A 16,782-nucleotide genomic window follows, 5' to 3' on the forward strand; every position below is an offset into this window, starting at 1 on the left:
AAAATCTTGGTATTTTTCATGAGTTTGGTATAATGTTTTATATATTGCTAACTTTACCTTCTTGTCTTATGATTAGCTCCCCATTGAATATGTCAAGAAATCAGCTTTCATTACTGAGAAACTTAACTAAATTAGGTTAAAAATGTCAGACAAGTGGTAATTTAACTTATTATTGTTATTATTATTATTATTATTATTATTATTAACTTAATTTAACTTGACAAATAACTGCACATTTCTTTTTGAAATGTCTTTCCATGTATTACATAAAATAAAAAAAAATACATATGCCTTTAAATCCATACCCATCCTAATATCATCATAAATCACTGAAGATTTAGTCACCAGAGCAATTCCATCTTATTTTTCAAGATACATGGTTCACAACCTGGTAAAGAAAGAATTACAAAATTAAATGTGCCTTGCCTGGAAACTTTTATGATTTTTAATGAAAACTTAGTGGATATGTGTTTTGGGCATTACTTTCACAGTGCCATTTGAAGAGAGGTAAAACATTGTCCAGAATGAAACATGTGTAAAACATATGACTGTGATACCAAGCGTTCTCAAACACTGCAGTTACTAACGGTGTGTAAGATGGCGTATGTCTGCACCCCCTGTGACAGTTCATAATAAAAGGTTACTTGTGTTAAACTCACAAAAGAATGCTATTTACCCCACAAAACACACTGAAGAATGCAATTTACGCAAAGGATTTCATTGCATCTCAATCCTGATTTATATGCTACTTCACTATTTTTATTGGCACATGGAGTTTTAGCCTCACACTGTATGAGTAACAGAAAGTTTGCCTTGTCTAAGGAAATATTTACGATTTCTTACTTCTGCTATAATTACAACTTAGTACAGACATGTTTTACATATTAATTATAATAAGATACACTGGTACATAATTCACTCAAGGCTGCCAATGTATGATCAAGGATTTTACCATATCTCAATCCTGATTTACCTAGTGGCACATTGCCTTTGTCAATTCACTCAGTTTAGGCCTCACTCTATATGTAGTAACAGAAAATTTGCCTTGTATAGTAAAATATTTATGAGATTGTTTTTTACTTCAGATATAATAACACAATAAAGCCATATTCTGGATATGTGCTACATTTTGTCACCCTGAATAGAAGGCATATACATAAGCGTGATGGAAACGAAACAGGATGCAACTAGAAAGTCTGGCGCTTTTTGTCTATTAGTGGAGAATGGCAGTATGGGGCTATACCTCTGAAATGTTTTAATATTTTCAAGTAAAATTTTTCAACAAAATTCTGGACATTCACTTATAAACTCTAGTTTGGTTGTGCTTTCAGGTGAACAGGTAACTATTTGTGATAATTCTTCCCCTTTTCTTTTCCTTGTATGTCCTTTTTTTCTTTTATAACATTCCAAATGCTGAGAAACATTACTTTCCAGGGCAAGGAAATATTGCTTTTAGTTAATAGTTAATAATATGTTTTGGTCATAAAAACCAGTAGTGCTTTTGCATTTATTAACATTCAAGCTGTTTATTCCAAAAGTGGATAGATTTCACATTGCAGATTGTATTTTGGGAAGCAGAGAGCGAGAACTAACTGAAATAGGCATTGTTTTTGTCCTTCTAATATTTGAAAACCTCTGTTTGCAGCTTTATTTGCCAGTTTAAAGGCTGTAAAGCACAAATACGCATCAGTGAAACTTAGTGCAATACTTATTTTAGCAAAATATTACTAAATGCAGCTAAGCAGGAGAGCATAAAATAACAATATTTTAACTACCTATTTCAACCACCAAGCAATACTACTCTATTTTCATTTCTCTCTCTAGCTCCCAGTGTCCTCTGCATATAGTCACTCTGCATATTTCCTGCTGCAAAATAAACTTCCATAACTGAATTTTACTCAAGTTTCTAAAAATAACAAAAGGAAGATACTTTCATGGATACCTAATGTAAGACAAGAAACTGCTGAAATATCTTTAGTGTTGCAGACAATTTTTCCCTAACTTTTGTATTAGCATGGTCTGTATTGTAGTTTTTAAACTTCTGGTGGTCACCATACATTCCCAGCCCACCCCTATTCCACAGACCTTTATACTGTTCTGGTTAATTTAATTTAATTTATTGTTCATTAACTTGGTGTATAATCATGTTCATGTCCCTTTTCAGCCACAAGTCAGGCCATGTGGCAAATACAACAATAAACAGACGTAGCTACAACAGATAATATGATAAACAGACACAGCAATAGCAGGTAGTACAGATAACGTATAGGAGTAAAACACACAGTAAGCAGACAAAGTAATTCAGAAATGAAGAGAGGTAAAACGTTGCCCAGAATGAAACATGTGTAAAACATATGACTGTGATACCAAATGTTCAAATAAAATATTAATAGGATTTGTAGGCTTGTTTTACAAGTGTAAGAGAACTATATGTTATGAATAAACTATAAGTTCTGTACTGAGCTTCAATATTGTAACCACAGTGCACCCTGCTGGAAACAAATGTATAAACATTGTCTGCTTGTATATCCCCCCAGGGAATAAGACCAATTCCCTAGAAGACATCCTTCACTGGTCAGCCAATAACTACCCTCAGGAAAACATAGTTCTAGGAAATTTGAATATAGATTGGAACACCTGCTCCTCTGAATACCCTACTACCCATGTAAGCCTACATGGCTTTACACAGGGCATATCTACTATGACCAGGATAAGCAAACCTCAGAATAAAGAGTGTATACTAGACTGGATATTGATCAATAGTCATCCCCAAATGTATACATCAGGGACCCTCCCTGATGACCTTAGTGATCACTGCCTTGCCTTCATTATTAGACACAAAGCAAATTATCCCCACCAGCCCACCTACAAAAATGTTAGAAACAATAAGAACTTCAATCTAACTTTCAAAATGAGCTTAAATCATGTAACTGGTCTGCCCTAAAACAACCACCCCTGGATGATGCTGTTGCCTTCTTTAACAATAAATTCCTCACCATCCTTAATTCTCACGCTCCTGCTCGACAAATTTGGAACACAACAAAAAGTGTACTTTGGCTCTCAAAAGACACCAAATCAAAAATCCTACTCAGAAATAAGGCATGAGCCATATGGTGTACCACTAAAACCCCACAAGACCAATTGAAGTACAGGCAATTAAGAAATGAGACAAAAAGATCCATTCTGTTAGATAAAAAAAACTTTTACTGCCTACACCAGCAGAAATGTCAAAATAATCCTCAAAAATTCTGGGCAGGGATAAAAAAACTACTGCACCCAGGACAAACCTCTACACCAACTCCCTCTGCCTGCACTGACAAACTACCAGAGGATATCGCTAACACCTTCATAGGTTCATAGGTTCATAGGCTGGTACTAGGCTATTGGCCCTAGGGCCTATGCAAGCCTAGCCATAACAATTCCCAATTCCCTGGATATTTCTTCCCACAATATTTACTTCTCCAGGCCCCTGTCTAGCAGGGCGACTGACATGATCCCCGGGGTGAATTTCCTATCTCCCATCCAGTCATCAAGGTTCCTTTTGAAGAGGGCCAATGAGGCACTCTGCTTGACATGTATGGGCAGTCTATTCTAGAGTATGGGGAGTCTCTGGGTCAGGAACCTATCCCTCCAGCATGTTTTGTTCATTGTGATGACAAGGTTTAGATCCCTGGAGCGTGAGGCTCTGAGGGATTGGGATTTCTTTAAGTGGAGCATGTCCAACAGCTCAGGGTTTGACATGGCCTTGTATGTTAAGCAGAGATCGCCTCTGAGTATACGATATGCCACAGAGTACAGCTGGAGTTTTTTTAGACGGTCAGCATATGGACTCTGCTTTAGGCCTGTGATTCTTTTAGTGAGGTATTTCTGTGGCCTTAGCAGCTGTTGCAGATGTCTTGTGAGGTACATATCAAACAGGGCATTATACTCTATAATAGGTCTAATGAGGGATGAGTACAGTGGGACAATGACCTCCTTTTTTCTGGATGAAAATCCCTTAGTGATGAGGTGTGCCACATAGAAGGATTTCCTGATTGTTGTGGCGATGTGGTTATCGAAAGTGAGACCACTGTCCACCTGTGTCCCTAAGTCTCTCAAAACAATTTCGATGTTTAGCATCCTGCCACCTTTGTGGTAATTCATAGGTACATATTTTTTTCCAAAGGGGATAACTATACATTTCTTGGCATTAAGCTTGAGCCCATGGCTCTGGCAACAGGCATCTGTTTCTGTAAGGCCTTTTTGTAGAATATCCACATCATTTGGGGATTCAATAATGGCTCCCAGTTTGCAGTCATCTGCAAACTTTGTTAGCCAGAGTCCATTAGTGTTGGCCTGTACTTCAGAGAAGTAGATGCCAAACAAGAGTGGTCCCAGGACTGAACCCTGAGGTACTCCACTTGTCACTTGTCTGGAGCTGGATTTGGAGTTGGCTACTTTTACAGTCTGGGTTCTGTCAGTAAGCCAGTTGGCAACCCATCGAGTGACATAGGGATTTATGCCCAGCTTACTAAGTTTATCTATGATTCCAGAGTGGGGGATGGTGTCGAAGGTCTTGGTGAGGTCCAGATAGGCTGTGTGGACCACCTTACCCTCGTCCACAGCTCTGGAGACCGATTCAAAGAAGTCAATCAGATTCAGATGACAAGATCGGCCCTTCACAAATCCAAACTGGGTGGGGTCCAGTGTTTGAAGGTTGCCAATGTCTTTGTTTATAAGTTCCATGATAATGCGTTCCATGCTCATGCAGATCAGGCTTGTCAGACTGATGGGATGGTAGTTCCCAGGATCCAAGGAGGATCCTCCCTTGTGGAGCAGGATAGCTGTAGCTGTGCACCACTCAGTGGGCACGAAGCCTGAGGTAAGGCTATGATTAAACATGACACTTAGGTGAGGTGCCAGTTCATTTTGTAGTTCATTTAGTCCATGGATGCTGTAGTCTTAGCTTTGGAGAGTGCGGTTTCTACCTGTGTGGCCGTGATTATCGGAATTTGGCAATCTTTTGGTATTGAGATGGGCCCTTTAGAGGGTGTGAGAGGGGTGAAGTTGGCACTAAATTGATCTGCCAGGATATTGGCAATATCTTTGGGATCAGTATATTTAATGCCATTCTGTTGTAGCTCAGAGCAGATCTGAGCATTGCCATTTAGATTCTTGACATAACTATAGAATGCATTGTGGTTGTCTTTGGAATCTTTGGCAATTTTATTTTTGTAACTAGCTTTTGAGGATTTTATGAGGGATCTCAGCTTTTTACTGAGGCTAGTGAGGGAGTTTTTTGCATCCTGGGATTTTCCTCTTTTCTGCAACAGTTTCTTCCTTCTGTTGTATAGTTTGTTTATAGCAGGGGACCACCAGATTGGCTTCCTTTTTTGGAGAAGAGCATCTTGGTTCTATTTGGGATGGCACGATTCATGCACGAGTGGATGTGCACGTACAGTGCCTTAGTGTAGGATTCTGCAGTCGAACTTCCAGATCCTGTCTGCGTGGGTGTTGTGAAGTTTGTCACTTCTGACTTCAGTAGCATGAAGTTGGCTTTGGAGAAGTTTTTTAAGGAGGTTTCCTTACTGGGGGGTGGGGGTGGGATGTGGATGTCAAAGGTGATTTGCTTATGGTCAGACCTGACCAATGAGGGGGTGACCACTGGTGTGGAGCATCTATCTCCCATGTTGGTAATGACCAGGTCTAGGATATTGGCTCCCCTGGTGGGACAATGGAATAGTTGATCCAGGGCATTGGAATTTATGAATTCCACGAACCGTTTGGAAAAGGAGTTGGTACCCGAGTAGTTTTCCCAATTAATGGCAGGGTAGTTGAAATCACCCAGTATTAGGGCATTTGGTTGTATCTTAATATTTTCCAGTATGTTTAGAAAGGTGTAGTGAGAATCTTGGTGCATGGTGGGGGATTTGTAGCAAGCTACAATTTGGATTGCAGTCTTACCTAGTGTTAGTTGCACCTGGAGAATTTCAGATGCATTGTGTTGGGCAACTAGCCTGGAGGTGTGAATATCCTTGGTGAATATGGACACTCCTCCACCTTTAGTGTTTCGGTCTTGGTTTTGTGGCCGAAAAGTGTGGTAAGAATTGTAGCCTGGTACTGCAGGGGTGCTCTCTGGAGCCTTGAACCAGGTCTCAGTTACTGCACAGATATCGATGTTCTCCATTTTTAGGAGTGCCTCGAGAGATTGCATTTTGAGGTTTAGACTTCTAGCATTGAGTAGCATTACCTTCAGATTTTGCATGCTTGTATCTGTTACTGTGGTGGTTTTATCCTTTGAACCTTGCCTAAAAAGGCACTATAGGGGTTTCTTTACTGGAACTGTCCATTCCCTAGCCGACCAACTACCCCAACATTCCCCTAACTCACTTGATTACAATCCCACTACCCAGCATTCCTTCAGCTTCCAACCAGTCACCACATCTTTTATTTGTACAGTAATCAAAAAATTTAAACCCACGACACTAGCTGCTGATCTTCTCCCTGCTGAATATCTGCAGAAAGCAGCAGATGCTATTGCATATCCCATCTCCATCCTAATCGACTGCACCATATCAGAAGCCACAATCCCATCCATTCGGAAAATATCTCATGTTATACCCCTTTATAAAGGTGGTAGTTCTAATGTATTGTCTAACTTCAGACCAATAGCCATCCTGTCACCAATAGCCAAAATTATGGAAAAGTGCATCCATAAACAGTTACTTCACTATCTAATCCAAAACAAGACATTGGCCAACTCACAGCATGGCTTTAGGCTACACCACAACACCACCTCAGCCCTTCTCTCCTTCTCCAATGCCAATAATCATAACAGAAACAGTAATAAATTATCCTCAGCCCTTTTGTTGGACCTCTCAAAGGCTTTTGACATGGTTAACCACCAACTTTTCATCCATACCCTGAAAACAATTTCCTTAGACACCCATGCTCTGCACTGGTTCCAATCATATTTGAATGACAGACAGCAAGCTGTTCTTTGGCAGAATAAACTATCCAACATCCTACCCAATACCTTGGGTGTCCCCCAAGGGTCTATTCTAGGCCCCCTTCTGTTCTCCATATTCATCAACGATCTGCACTCTGTCATCCCTAAAGCAATTTGCATTCAGTATGCAGATGACTCTACCTTGATGTGCTCTGCCTCCTCCCAGACAGAACTTCAAGCATTAACTCAGGATATCATTAACAGAACTGAAACTTGGCTTTCTAATCATCAACTGATTCTAAACCCCAACAAAACAAAACTACTACTTTCTCCCCCCAGCCAAAAGTCCAAAGAATTATACTTCTCCATTATTTCTAACTACAAGACCATAATCTCCCCAGATGTCTGTACAAAGCTCCTAGGTGTTACCATAGATAACAATCTTAAATTTGATATGCACATAAGTAAAACTATTAAAACCATTAATAAAAAACTCGGTTCCTTATATGGGATTAAACCATTCCTTACCACAACTGCTAGAACTGTCATTGCCCGCTCTCATCTACTCTCCACCCTTTTCTATGCCTCCCCTCTACTTATCAACCTAAACAAAACTGATCTTAACAAGCACTCTATCTGCTACAATCACATTGCCAGATTTGCTACTGGCTTACCCTATAGAACTCACCATTGTAAAAACCTAAATCATCTATGCTGGCTTGAACTACCCAGGTTAATTCAGTACAACCAACTTATAATAACCCATAAAGTACTTTACCATCCTGATAATACACCTGCTCTTAGGCACATTATCTACTCCTACTGCAACCCCAGACCTCTCCGCTCATCCAGTAGACTTGTAGTGCAAACTGTCAAAGCCAACAATTTGTCCAGAGATTCTCTGTTTGCCAACTCTGTGTGTAAAACATGGAACTCCCTACCTGCTAACATTACTCTAGAGGCATCCCTACCTCTATTCAAGGAAAGTCTTAAGCAGTATTTCAGGTCTCACTGGCTTTGTCCTTGCTCCAGGCCTGACTAATAATTTAGTTATATTTGTGTTCTATTTATTTCACTACTTGTAATATATTGTACTGTAAGTTACCAGTTAATCTCTCAGGTTGGGTGATTGTTTAATATACTTGTTTATTATAGAGTCTGTTAATGTTCTTAAGTTGTACTATGTATGTTTTCTTGTGTATCTACCTCTGGAGCTTTTCTCCCCAGGTCTACGCTGAAAATGGACATGTATACAATTGGACTAACCCGGTCAACAAATGTAAAATAAATAAAATAAATAAATCTGGTAACCAATGTTAAGCAGAGCTCCATGTAGTACAATCAATGAACTTATTTAAGAACTGTTTTATTATAGACATACCCTCAAAGTACTTCCATATCTCATATATATATATATATATATATATATATATATATATATATAGATAGATAGATATACATATGTTGTGAAGGCTGCCAGCCCAGCTAGATAGAATTTTGTAAATAATCTTATGTCATTTGTAAATATTAATAGGATTTGTAGGCTTGTTTTATAAATGTAATTGAACTATATGTTATGAATAAACTATATGTTCTGTACTGAGCTTCAAGATTGTAACCACAGTGCACCCTGCTGGAAAACAGCAGAAATGTGGTAAACTATGTGCCAATGCAAATGTATGTTTTCATGGTAGAAACTGGGACATACAGAGTTAACTTGCAAACTCTGAGAAAATAAGTAAAGAATTTTATGACTGTGTGTTATCTCAGCTAGGAGACAGAATGTTTGCAGCTGGGGCTTCTTTCTATTTTCTGGAAACAGAGGTAATTACAATTTTCCAAGCTAATTGTTTTACGACATCCAGCTTCAGGCAAGCTTCAAAGAGAGAATTGTCAGCTTCTGAGAAGAAACTATTCTTAAAATAAACATGTTAAGTTTTAAGTTCCCCCTAGCCTGGAAAACGTAAGCAGAGGTTAGTAATCTGAAATGATTCATCAGAAATGTTTGTTGTTAATTTAAGAACTATCTGAGAGAGAGAGTGAGAGAAAGAGAGAGACAGAGGAGAGAGTGCATTTTGTATCTTGTTCTGGACCCATTAACAACTAACCAGCATGTTGCCTTGCTCTGTAAGTAAATTATTTAGAACTTAATTTCTGTTAGAGATAGACAGGAAACAGTAAGATTAGTCTTGTGAGGCTGTCCTACAATGTTGTTTTAAAGTATTTCCTGTGAATATGAACTCTGCTGTCTGCTGTGTTGAGTTAATAAGTATTGTCTTGTGCTTTTATTATTTATTATTAAATATATTTAAACCTTTTAATTGTGACTGATTTTGTGTAAGATAGTTAAGCATTAGAGTACTTGCATGTATTTGGTGATACTATACAAGCCACTCCTAACATTGTACAGTAGAACTGGACACCTGCTTATATGTGGTCTAGGTTTGTCTGTGTGCTTGTGGGGGGAAGTTGTGTGTATGTTTATGTGTGTGCTCTGTGTGTAGTGTAGGCTCGGGATTTTGAGTATAGGGTTATGGGTTTTCAGGTAAGGGCCTTTATAGTAGCTAATAAGGGTGGTTGGTGGCAGGTGGTACTAGTGTATAGTTTGGGTAGAAGGAGACATAGCTGAAGAACCTGTGCCAGCCCTCCCCAGGAGTGTCTGTGTGTTAGCATATAAATCAAATCTCAGAATGTGTGTGTGTGTGTGTGTGTGTGTGTGTGTGTGTGTGTGTGTGTGTGTGTGTGTGTGTGTGAGCTACTTGGGCAGGGACACGTAGCACTGGTTGGACAGAGAGGGTGCTGGAGGTTTTGGCTTGACCACTCGGTCGAGATCTTAAACCTTTAGCTGTGTCAGTGGGGAGTCTTACTGGGGATCTGGAGAGAGAGGGAGAAACCAGCCCCAGACTGACTGTGATCTTTGTGTGCTCTTAAGAGAAATTGTACTTTACTGTGTGTATACTGTTCATCCATCCAATGTGCATGTCCCTCACTGGTGTTAGTGCTGAGGATTGAGGCTCCTTAATTACTGGGCCAGTAATATATATGTGTGTGTGTGTGTGTGTGTGTGTGTGTGTGTGTGTGTGTGTGTGTGTGTGTGTATTTATATATGCATGTATATCTGCATATATATATATATATATATATATATATATATATATATTTATGGGTTCCGTTCATAATTTTGAAATACTGAAATCAGTATTTCGAAATTATAGCACTGAAGCCTTGAAATCCCGAAACACCAAAACAGCAAAATTCAAAATCCCGAAGTACGGAGATTTTGAATTAGCACTTTTGGTGTTGTGGTGTGTGAATGGTTAGGTGTTAGTTCGGGTATGTATGTGCAAGTGTGTTGTTTAGGGGCTTTAGTGTATGTCTGTGTGTGTTGTGACTATGATGTGTGCGTGTAAGGGACTGTGAAATGTGTGTGTGTGAGTTACCTTTGTGTGTCTGATTGTGCAATCTTGGAGTTAGTATATATAAGTAGGGGTGTGTGGGGGCAAAGCCCCCCACATGGGGGGTGCAGGGGGGCTTGCCCCCCTGCTTATATGTGGTCTAGGGTTGTCTGTGTGCTTGTGGGGGGAAGTTGTGTGTATGTTTATGTGTGTGCTCTGTGTGTAGTGTAGGCTCGGGATTTTGAGTTTAGGGTTATGGGTTTTCAGGATTTGAAGGTTTCGGCTATGTAATTTTGAAATACTGAATTTCGGGAGTTTGTATTTTCAGATTTCATAGTGAACCCATATATATATATATATATATATATATATATATATATATATATATATATATATATATATATATATATATATATATATATATATATATATATAAAACTATAGACACACACACACACACACACACACACACACACACACACACACACACACACACACGCACACACACACGCACCCACACACACACATATACATATACATATGCCCCCCACTTTAATATTCTCACTCCGAGATTGCATTACATGGGGAAAAGGGAATATTCCTTTATCCCCGCTGTACCACGATCTAAGCAACAGTTTGCTTAGGTGTACAATCAACACTACATGTTGATGCACAACTAAGTCTACATTCAAACTGCGTGTTGTTGTTTTTTTTCTTTCTTTTTTTTTTGCGAAAGTGCATTTTCAATAAAATGCACTTTCGCTAAAGAACGTTTCAATTAAACATGCTTTCGATTTTCAGACTAGGACCCATATATATATATATATATATATATATATATATATATATATATATATATATACATATATATATATATATATATATATATATATATGTATAAGTAGATAGATATATTGTTGGCTAACTGGGTGGATGATCTTGTTCATTTCCCTTTTCGGCCACTGCTCAGGCTTCTTCTACTCAGTCATGTCTACAGTGAACTTATTTAAGAATAGTGCTATTTTATAGACACACACACACACACACACACACACACACACACACACACACACACACACACAGTTGCAGGAAACACTAATGAATGCACATTTTGTTGACAGAGTTTACTGCTGTCTAGTTTTATTGATATTTGTTTTTGCTGATTGCTACAGATTCCAAACAGAGCAAAACTGACTATTTCTTTTCTGTGTGGGATGTGCCTGCCATTAGGGAAAGTTGTTTTTTTCTGTAATGCTAAAACTTACAGATATATCAAACATTTCTGCATTAGGGTGGGAGTGTGTGGGAGAATTTGCATAGTAAAATAAGAATAAGGGCTAGGGAATGGGATAGCGTTTGTGTTGTTTTGGTGCTTATGTATGTCTAAAGTGAGTCTGTGTGAAGGCATTGGAGTGTTATGTGTGAATGTTTCCAGGTTAGGGTTAGAATATGGGCTATGTAAGGTGATCGATTTAGCTTTTGGTATGTGGGATGATGATTTTGAAGTGTGTGTGTGTGTGTCTTGTATTACATTTGGGGTTAGCAGAATGGCAGGTTAAAGTTTGCCAAACAAATAACTCAATTGGGCAGTATTGTTTTGCCCATTTTTTTTAACATGCAGAAATCAGTGTTATGTCCACTGATGTTTCTGCACTACAATCATATTGTATGCGTTTGTGTGTGTGTGTATGTGTGCTTTTGTCTACACACACACACACACACACACACACAAACACACACATGTATGTATGTAGATGGATAGACAGACACAAACACACACACGCATGCGTGCACACGCGCACATACACACACACACACACACATTTCCCAGAAAAAAAACTTTCCATCTCTAACTGACTGGGCACATATGTATTGTCAGCAAAAATAACCACGTCAAGAAATAAACAAATTTATTCTGCAAAGCTTTCGGGTTAACACCCTTCCTCAGTGCATTATAAAATCTGTCAATACATTCGTTTTAAATAGGAGCATCAATTAATCACGTCAGCCAGCTAACCTATCATACACTTATATCACATCCCCCCATACAATTATTCATAAACATTCATAAAATATCATAACATATTAATAAAATATTAAAGTCACAAAGTGTTAAAGTCATATATTAAACATAATAAGTATAGTCACGTCATTCGTAATATTTTCTAACTCACTATATTATTTTATTTTATTTCTTTTTGTTTTTTTACTAAAATAGGCTTTATACTAGCCATACTAGTTATATGACTGACAATGGTCCAGGGCATTATTTTAAATTTAGGATGATAGTGTAACTATGAGCATAAGGGGGGGGTGATTTAAACATTTTTTTAGAAATAAAAGAGTATAAATGGATTATAAGGTTTAGAGAAGATAGTAAACCAGGTATTAATAGTATGGATATATATATATATATATATATATATATATATATATATATATATATATATATAGTTTTGGTGACTTTACTTGAACTACAGATCTGACAATCTTGCAACATGGCATGCCCATTTCTTCTTTTCACCTCTACTTTACTTTCTCAGACTGGGACAAAACAAAATTTATTTGAAACATAAAAGGAATCCATCTTACCTATTTTTCTGTGAGGTGACTAAGTAGCTACTTTGTAGCAAAATCTTTAACATCTCTGTGTGAACTATTTGCAGTAATAAGAAAGACAGACTTTCTCAGAACGTAGGTCATATTTTAACCACTCCTTGTGTATAATTTGGTGAGGATTCCCTAGTCATTTCTGCAGTACTTAATCAGATGTGCCATTTGGAAACTAGTGGAACACTGATTTTACCTGCTTAGGTTATTGCATGTAGGTGTTCCTCATTTGTTGAATCTCCTGTAACCTCCAGAGGTGATGCAGTTGGTTAGGATAAATGTAGAGCTTGCCACTAAGTATGGTAAAATACTTATTTGAAAACAACTATAAATTCACCTGTTAGTAAGAAAATAGTACTTATAGGCAAAGACCTATTTCTTAATTTATTCAGCAAATAGAAGATATAAATAAAAATATATTCTATCTCATTTATTGCAGTAAGCATTGAGTGAAATTACATGTAATACCTTGGAAATGTATTTGTATTAGGAAAGGTATAGAGGAAGTACATTGTATCCTCCCAGAATCAAACATGTCATTAATTATAAAACCTATAAGCTTTCCAAGCAGTATTTAACTGCTGATATAGGTTAGCCAAAAACAACCACAGTGGTCACTGGAATTTAAGCTGACATATTGGTAGTGTGACAGATTGTGTTCTCCCAGTAAAGCCAGGCAAATTATGCTGTTTGTATGGCCTGTGTGAGCAACTGTGTGTGTGTACTGTCAGTGGTGCAACAGGTGGCACATTTCCCTTTGGTGCTGGAAGATCAGAAGGCTGTGTGTGATTTATTAGAAAACTACTGACATGTCTCAGGTAGATGTAGAAGATCCCACAGCACCTGTTGTGTTTTTCATCAAAATAATTTATACAGTTTAAGTTTGGTGCTTGTGCAAACTTTGAGAGACTGGTGAAGGGGTGGTTGGTGGAAATGTTTCACTTTGATGCTACTGCAAACTTGGACAGACTACTGAAGTGGTCATTAGGGGAAATGGTTCATTTTGGTGCATGTTCAAACGGATGTTTGGGGGAAATGATACTTGTGCGTACATGGACAAACTATTGAAGGGATCTTTGAGGGAAATATTTCATTTTGGTGCTTGTGCATATATGGACAAACTAGTGAATAGGTCTTTGGGGAAACTGTTTAATTATGGTGTCATCTAAGTGCTTGTGCATACTTGGATAAACTGCTGAAGGGGTCATTACATGTACAAACTGATAAAGGGATTATTAGGGGAAATGATGCTTGAAACTGTTTAATTCAGGTGTCATCTCAGTGCTTGTGCATATTTGAATAAACTGCTGAAGGGGTCATTGGGGAGAACTGTTTAATTTGGGTGTCACTTGAGTGCTGCTGCATATTTGGATAAACTGTTGAAGGTGTCAGTGGGGGAAATGTATTATTTTGGTGTCAATTGGATGCTTTTGCATATCTGGACAAACCAATGAAAGTCTACACTGCTTTATAGGCAGCAATTCACCAAAGCCAAACATAATTTGAATGTATATTTTTGATTTTAAAATAAGGGTCTAGTAAATTTTTTCACAGAATATTACTCCTCTTAATGATTAGGCTCACTGAAATTTAAGTTTTTTTTTCTGTTGAGTGGCAGGCTGCCCTGCATTTCCACTGTTGGGGTGAACCACATATGTCCTCCACATTTATATTACTTACAAAAAAGTAATATAGGTCTCTATCATGAAGGCAGTTTCAAGGGGGCATACCTCTCAACCTCTGGGCAAAGCCTAAAATAATGTGGTCAAAGGACCTAAAATAGGGACAAGTTTCAAACACTGCTTTTCTAAAGTTTAAACTTAAAAGGTTCCTAGAATACCATGATTTGTATTGAGTATTTTCTCTTGCTTGGCTACAAACATTTGCATTACAAGCTGAAGCTAAGTGAAACTTGCAGTAGTGAATTTTAGTCTTCTGTTAAGTACAAACTTGCAGTTGTAAAAGTACTGTATTTTCATTTTTTCTGTTTCCTAATTGTGTGTTTCTGAACACTTTGTTATCTGATATTTAATAGCCTAGAAGGATTCCTCTGTACTTTAAGTGGTAGCCACAAAGTTTGAGAAATCATTTTATGCTCAACTCCTGAGAGATTTAGTCTTCTGTTAGTATTTCTGAACAGTGTGCTGTGTGCCTCTCTGCAGTTATTTTGCTATAAGAGCGGGTGGTGTTATCACTTCTTTGTTATCTGATATTTAATAGCCTAGAGGGATTCCTCTGTACTTTAAGTGCTAGCCACAAAGTTTGAGAAATCATTTAATGCTCAACTCCTGAGAGACTTGCTTGGCTACAAACATCTGCATTACAAGCTGAAGCTAAGTGAAACTTGCAGTAGTGAATTTTAGTCTTCTGCTAAGTACAAACTTGCACTTTTAAAAGTACTGTATTTTCATTTTTTCTGTTTCCTAATTCTGTGTTCCTGAACAGTGTGCTGTGTGTCTCTCTGCAGTTAGTTTCCCACCCTCCCTCCCTGTTCCAGTGTTGGTATTTTGTTGGTCACTCTGGAATTGCCCGCCCCTCCTGTAAGCCTGTATTAGAACACTCCTCCTGGGTCCATCTCATTTGCTCACTTAACCGAGTACAGTTAGATCATATTCTGAGTGCAGTGTTCACTCTACGTAATACAGTGAGAAGATTTGAGAAGGTCAGCCCACTTAGGTTCTTCCTTCCTCTCTTTTTGCACTGAAAAAAATGTTTGCACTTTATTCATTTGGTTTTACTGTATTTGTGTTTCCTCCTACTTTATTTTGCTTTTCTTAAAAGTACTCAATTTTATTTATTCTGCTGCATTTATTACTGCTTGATCATAACATGATTAAATTGAAACTGTTATTCTAAGTCTTTTGGTTTAAGCACTTGGGCTTCATACAGGCTGTTTTACATTAAGAAGGTTTGTGATCTGCAATGTTGTGGCAGGACAGGTAGCTTATGTCCTTCAAAGCTGGGCATTGCTGATTGAAGGCCCAGTGTCTGCTATTCTAAAAGTGTATTAGTTCTGGCTTAAGCACTTAAGCACTTGGGCTTCAGTCCAGTTATTCTACATTAAGAAGGTTTGTGGTCTGCACTCTTGTGGAGGAGAGGATGGATTCTACCCTTCTGAGCTGGGAATTTCTGGTCACAGGCTTATTGTGACTGCTTATCTGAACTGTTTCTTTTTGAAATTAGTGTGCCTTGTTGCTGTAGCATAGACCAGATTCAGGCCTGCTGAATCTAGCTTTGTTTGTATAACTTGAGCACTGATCCAGGCCATCTTTTTTGGAGAAGGTTCCCCTGCACCCTAGTAAGCAGGGGTGTGCAGTTAGAACTTGTCTGATTGAAGACTGCTGGAACAGGGCTCAGTTTTGAGCTTTTTTCTGGTTAATTGGGTAACTTGTTTAAGTCAGTTGGTTTGTTTTCTATTGTATATATATATATATATATATATATATATATATATATATATATATATATATATATATATATATATATATATATATATACAAATTGCACGTTATTCATCTGCTTTTACTGTATTTGTGTTTCTTCCTACTTTATTACTGGGGGCATTGACTACAACTCTGATCTGCGATATATAACAATAAGTATCCTTTTCTGTGCTTTTAAACTGTTTTTTGAGTGTATCTGCTTTATTTTCTGAAAAAAAAAATATGTATGTAAATATATATATATATATATATATATATATATATATATATATATATCTATATATACACACACACACACACATATATATATATATATATATATATATATATATATATATATATATATTTGCTTCCCGCCTTTCTAAGCTAGTATAGTCCAGTTTTCAGGTTAGTGCTGAATTCAGGG

The 16,782-nt window shown here is 37.7% G+C and overlaps 1 protein-coding gene across 3 annotated transcripts in view; it reads right to left on the bottom strand.

Annotated features, from left to right (window-relative positions):
- The window catches only part of COCH (cochlin), a 382,700-nt gene that overhangs the window by 148,567 nt on the left and 217,351 nt on the right, over positions 1–16,782 (bottom strand). The window lies entirely within an intron of this gene.

Source organism: Protopterus annectens, chromosome 6.part0, assembly GCF_019279795.1.
Source record: "Protopterus annectens isolate FY-2018-M chromosome 6.part0, PAN1.0, whole genome shotgun sequence".
NCBI classification, from domain to species: domain Eukaryota; kingdom Metazoa; phylum Chordata; order Ceratodontiformes; family Protopteridae; genus Protopterus; species Protopterus annectens.